The 6,284-nt window shown below is 40.6% G+C and overlaps 1 non-coding gene across 1 annotated transcript; it reads right to left on the reverse strand.

The window, feature by feature from the left end:
* Nucleotides 1-5,560: 5,560 nt before the first annotated feature.
* LOC112128688 (U6 spliceosomal RNA) lies at nucleotides 5,561-5,667 on the reverse strand. The gene has a single exon (XR_002911165.1). It is a non-coding gene; the product is annotated as a U6 spliceosomal RNA (small nuclear RNA).
* Nucleotides 5,668-6,284: the final 617 nt, after the last annotated feature.

Here is a 6,284-nt window from a genome sequence, read left to right on the forward strand (position 1 = left end):
GAGCCACCACATTCAGCCTGTAATTTTTCTGAGAGAAAATAGTTATAAAGTTTATACCTGCTTTGAGGGTGAGACTTGATCACATGACTGCTGTGTTGAATTAGATGCATTAGAATAGTATATGAAAAGCTAATTCTAGTTGGGTTTTCTGGAAGAACTATGGTAATAGCACCCTTTTCCTACCTTGTTTCCAGCATAGTGCAGACTGAATTCATTATTTGTCTAGAATCTACCTACTGGGCTAGATTGTGAAAAATGCACAGGCTGCCTGACAGCTGAGTGATGGAGGCTAACCAGGAGGGGAAGTGAATAACCTTTGAAATGGGAAGCTGAAGACAAGCTGCAAGCAAAACCAAAGAGAGGAGTGCTTCCTCTATAGTTCCTATTATTCAGGGATCATGAGATGGGCTTTAGTCAATGCTAAGATCTGGTGTCTTGTTAGGTGACTTAGAGGAGTGATGGGACCAGCAAACAATTCAAAGGACCTCATCCCCCACCCTGCACTCCCACCCCCCTACCACTGCTCTCACTCCCTCCCCTACCACCCTGTGCTGTCTAGTGGGCTGCGTTCCTTCAAGTTAAATGGTACCTCTGGGACTTGCATCTCTCTAGAGTGATGGGGGCTAACCAGGAGGGGAAGTAACGTCTTAGTATGTCTGATCTGCATTTATGAGAAACAAAGCTTGGCACATAGTGCTGAAAGTGGGAGAAGACCTGAGAAATCCCAAGTGAGAAAGCATCTTCCGGTTGTGCACGGTGGCTCACGCCTGTAATCCCAGCACTTGGGATGCCAAGGCAGGCAGATCACCTGAGGTCAGGAGTTCAAGACCAGACTGGCCAACATGCTAAAACTCTGTCTCTGCTAAAAATACAAAAATTAGCCAGGTGTGGTGGCTCACACCTGTAATCGCAGCTACTTGGGAGGCTGAGGCAGGAGAATAACTTGAACCCAGGAGGCGGAGGTTGCAGTGAGCCAAGATTGTGCCATTGCACTCCAGCCTGGGCGACAGAGCAAGACTCCTTTCAAAAAAAAAAAAAAAAAAAAGCTTCTTCTCTCTCCCACGTTAGTTCCCCTAGGGGCTCCCTAGTTAACCACATTTACTGCTAAATCTTAACATAGATTCTGAAACCTTTCCAAAACTGATGAAAGTGACAATGCAGGGATCATCATAATTCATCACAATTATTTGTATCTAAGTCATGCTAATGTCTGCTACCTTGAAAGGTCAGGTTAATACCAGTTTTTCCTAAAACCCTAGGGCTCCCAGGGTCTTGCATTTTAACGCGGGTGGTATTTTTGTGAAATTAAAACACTTTTGTCTTTGTTCCATGCAAAACGCCTCCCTCCCTCCCTCTCTCTCATTGTCTCTGAACTTGGCCTTGATTGATAAAATCCATTTCTATTAGGTAAAGCTGATGAAAGCAGGAATGGTGTTTATCCAGGGCTTAAATGAAATCTTACAGAGCTTTTTCTCTGACTGCCCCTAGCTCCCTGCAGTTTTCCATCAGTAGACTTCCAAGGAAGCTTTCATTTAGCCAGCTGTTTGCTCCTATTTTACATGATGGTTCTCGGTGTTCAGCAGGAACAAAGATCATGGATATTCCCATTTGGGTTTATCAGAAACAACTGAGAACAACGAGCTCTTTTTATGTTGAAAATAGAGATTTAAAATTTATTCATAATCTTTACTTCTTCTCCCAACACATTCTCATCCCCATGGGCTCCTTTCTCTAATTAGCTATGCAAGTCTTGACACTAAAATTTAGCTACATGCTAATCTTTCATTTTTATTAGTATGGTGTCTTTATCTTCCTTCCTATATAAGCACAGTATATGCTTATATTTAAATATATTATATGTTTCCAAAAATGAGTACATTAAAATGACAACTTATAAAAACATTCAGTCTAATTCTATTGATGAGAAAAAAGAGTACATCTTAAATAGGTCACTTCACAACCACTGAGCCACTCCTGAAATGAAGTTACTAGGTAGGTCTAACTTATACAAAAGAAAGTGGAGTTGAACATTTATGAAGCTCCTACTATGTGCCAAGTGGGATGCTATGGATTTTATATCCATCATCTCCATTTAATCTTCACAATGCTGTGAGCTGTTGTGTTGTTATTGTCAGATTGGAGAGGGCACAACAAGTCCAAGCCTCCTGTCTGACACCAAAGCCTGAGCTGCCTACTAAATTATACGAGAGCCAACAGGAATCTTGGGGATTATCTAAGATAATGGTTTTCCAAAGTATGGGATGGGTACGAAATGAGGTGGTACACAGGGACATTGCATTTAAAATGCATTAAATATCACAGTGAAGAAGTTGATTTCAATACTCTTCTAATCCTTCTGGCGATATCTAGAGGAAATGCAGTTCTGTTGTGTTCTGACACTTGCTCATCTGCTTTACTTTTTTTTTTTTTTTTTTTTTTTTTTTTTTTAGACAGAGTCTCACTCTGTCACCCAGGCTGGAGTGGAGTGCAGTGGCATGATCTCAGATCACTGCAACCTCCGCTTCCCAGGTTCAAGTGATTCTCCTGCCTCAGCCTCCCGAGTAGCTAGGATTACAGCTGCGCAACATGATGCCTGGCTAATTTTTGTATTTTTAGTAGATGGGGTTTCACCATGTTGGTCAGGCTGGTCTCGCACTCCTGACCTCAGGTGATCCACCAGCCTCGGCCTCCCAAATTGATGAGATTACAGGCATGAACCACCGTGCCGGTGCTCATCTGCTTTTCTATAGAAGGAAAGGTAGGTGTTAGAATCATAGTTTTAAAAGACAATACCTAGCAAAGATATAATTCCGTATTTAATTTTAATTATTTTTATAGCTATGGGGAAATAATGCTGGTTTTCCACTTAAGTAGTCATGGATATTTTAATTCTCAAAGTACATGCAAAATAAAGGTATTACTGTTACAATAAAAAGGCGATTTGCTGGTAGGAGAGTAGGTCGATTCACCTCTAAAAAAACAGGTGAAATAGTTTTCCCACATATGTGAAAGTAAAATTATCTGAACGATCTCTTTAAAGGCTTTTCATATAACTCTCCAAGTGTACATCTGGCGACTTACTGCTTTAGGTAATCGGAGGTCATAGTGTGGACTGCTTCTGATGTAACATGCATGCATGTTCACTCTACTTCTGGGGAGCCATAAGATACCTCAATATTCTGGCCTTTTGGCCAGAACCGCCATCTTCCAATAATTCGCCAAAATGACAAACACAAAGGGAAAGAAGAGAGGCACCTGATATATGTTCTCCAGGCCTTTTTGAAAACATGGAGTTGTGCCTTTGGCCACGTATATGCGAAATCTACAAGAAAGGTGATATTGTAGACATCAAGGGAATGGTTACTCTTCAGGTGTTACCATGGCAAAACCGGAAGAGTCTGTAATGTTATCCAGCAGGCTGCTGGCAGTGTTGTCAACAAACAAGTTAAGGGCAAGATCCTTGCCAAGAGAACTAGGAGCACATTAAGTACTCTAAGAGCTGAGACAGCTTCTTGAAACATGTGAAGGAAAATTATCAGAAAAAGAAGCCAAAGAGAAAGGTACCTGGGTGCAACTGAAGCGCCAGCGTGCTCCACCCGCAGCAGCACACTTTGTGAGAACCAATGGGAAGGAGTCTGAGCTGCTGGAGCCTATTCCCTATGAATTCATGGCACACTAGGTGTTAAAATAAAAGACCTCTGGACTGTTAAAAAAAAAAAAAAAATTCTGCCCTATTCTAATGGACAATGTCACTTGTTAACAGATTTCCTGAGACTGCTATTTAGGGCTGTCACATGCACCATCTTTTTTTTTTTAATTATACTTAAAGTTCTAGGGTACATGTGCACAACGTGCAGGTTTGTTACATATGTATACATGTGCCATGTTGGTGTGCTGCACCCATTAACTCGTCATTTACATTAGGTATATCTCCTAATGCTTTCCCTACGCCCTCCCCCCACCCCACGACAGGCCTTGGTGTGTGATGTTCCCCTTCCTGTGTCCAAGTGTTCTCATTGTTCAGTTCCCACCTATGAGTGAGAACATGCGGCATTTGGTTTTCTGTCCTTGTAATAGTTTGCTGAGAATGATGGTTTCCAGCTTCATCCATGTCCCCACAATGGACATGAACTCATCTTTTTTAATGGCTGCACAATATTCCATGGTGTGTATGTGCCACATTTTCTTAATCCAGTCTATCATTGATGGACATTTGGGTTGGTTCCAAGTCTTTGCTGTTGTGAATAGTGCCACAATAAACATATGTGTGCATGCATCTTTATAGTAGCATGATTTAAAATCCTTTGGGTATATACCCAGTAACGATGGCTGGGTCAAATGGTATTTCTAGTTCTAGATCCTTGAGGAATCGCCACACTGTCTTCCACAATGGTTGAACTAATTTACAGTCCCACCAACAGTGTAAAAGTGTTCCTATTTCTCCACATCTTCTCCAGCACCTGTTGTTTCCTGACTTTTTAATGATTGCCATTCTAACTGGTGTGAGATGGTATCTCATTGTGGTTTTGATTTGCATTTCTCTGATGGCCAGTGATGATGAGCATTTTTTCATGTGTCTGTTGGCTGCATAAATGTCTTCTTTTGAGAAGTGTCTGCTCATATCCTTTGCCCACTTTTTGATGGGGTTGTTTTTTCTTGTAAATTTGTTTGAGTTTTTTGTAGATTCTAGATATTAGCCCTTTGTCAGATGAGTAGATTGCAAAAATTTTCTCCCATTCTGTAGGTTGGCTGTTCACTGTATGGTAGTTTTTTTTGCTGTGCAGAAGCTCTTTAGTTTAATTAGATCCCATTTCTCAATTTTGGCTTTTGTTGCCATTGCTTTTGGTGTTTTAGACATGAAGTCCTTGCTCATGCCTATGTTCTGAATGGTATTGCCTAGGTTTTCTTCTAGGGCTTTTATGATTTTAGGTCTAACGTTTAAGTCTTTAATCCATCTTGAATTAATTTTTGTATAAGGTGTAAGGAAGGGATCCAGTTTCAGCTTTCTCCATATGGCTAGCCAGTTTTCCCAGCACCATTTATTAAATAGGGAATCCTTTCCTCATTTCTTGTTTTTCTCAGGTTTGTCAAAGATCAGATGGTTGTAGACACATGGTATTATTTCTGAGGGCTCTGTTCTGTTCCATTGATCTATATCTCTGTTTTGGTACCAGTACCATGCTGTTTTGGTTACTGTAGCCTTGTAGTATAGTTTGAAGTCAGGTAGCGTGATGCCTCCAGCTTTGTTCTTTTGGCTTAGGATTGTCTTGGCAATGTGGGCTCTTTTTTGGTTCCGTATGAACTTTAAAGTAGTTTTTTCCAATTCTGTGAAGAAAGTCATTGGTAGCTTGATGGGGATGGCATTGAATCTATAAATTACCTTGGGCAGTATGGCCATTTTCATGATATTGATTCTTCCTATCCATGAGCATGGAATGTTCTTCCATTTGTTTGTGTCCTCTTTTATTTAGTTGAGCAGTGGTTTGTAGTTCTCCTTGAAGAGGTCCTTCACATCCCTTTAAGTTGAATTCCTAGGTATTTTATTCTCTTAGAAGCAATTAAAAATATGGAACGCTTCACGAATTTGCATGTCATCCTTGTGCAGGGGCCATGCTAATCTTCTCTGTATCGTTCCAATTTTAGTATATGTGCTGCCAAAGCGAGCACCACATGCACCATCTTTTTTACAACATTTACAATACTCCAGTCTGGTATATACGAGCCCAACAATGAACTTCATAAAAGTGAGATCTTTTTGTTGTTAGAACTGGGTTTCTCAAGTATAGCATCTCTGGAAAGGGAATGACTTTAACCTGTTATTTATTTACATTGTTGTAATTAAAAAGCAGTAATATAGATCTCCTGAGATGCTACAAAACTTCACCAGCCTACCATCACCAATGGTATATTCCCTAAGAATGGGACAATCCTGGGAAAGAGAAGCATCTGTCACTAGTCTTCTATTAAATTCTCAGCATCTACATCCAGAGCTTCAACTACCACTTCAGACACCTGATTTTCAATCTCCTTCATCTCCTTCTCCAGTTGTGCCTCTTCATCCCATGAGATGATGTATAGTAACAGGCACTAAGGTGTGTGGGCTCCAGACTCAATTTACCAAGGTTCAAATCCTGGCTCTACCACTTCTGAGATTTAAGTTGTATAGCACTTTGTGCCTCAGCTTCCTGACCTATAATAGGATGATGCTATCTATCTCTTGTGGTTGCTGTTAAGACTAAAGTTTAAACAATTTGATCTATTAAAAGCACCAAAACCAGTGCCTT

Source organism: Pongo abelii, chromosome 14, assembly GCF_028885655.2.
Source record: "Pongo abelii isolate AG06213 chromosome 14, NHGRI_mPonAbe1-v2.0_pri, whole genome shotgun sequence".
Lineage (NCBI taxonomy): Eukaryota > Metazoa > Chordata > Mammalia > Primates > Hominidae > Pongo > Pongo abelii.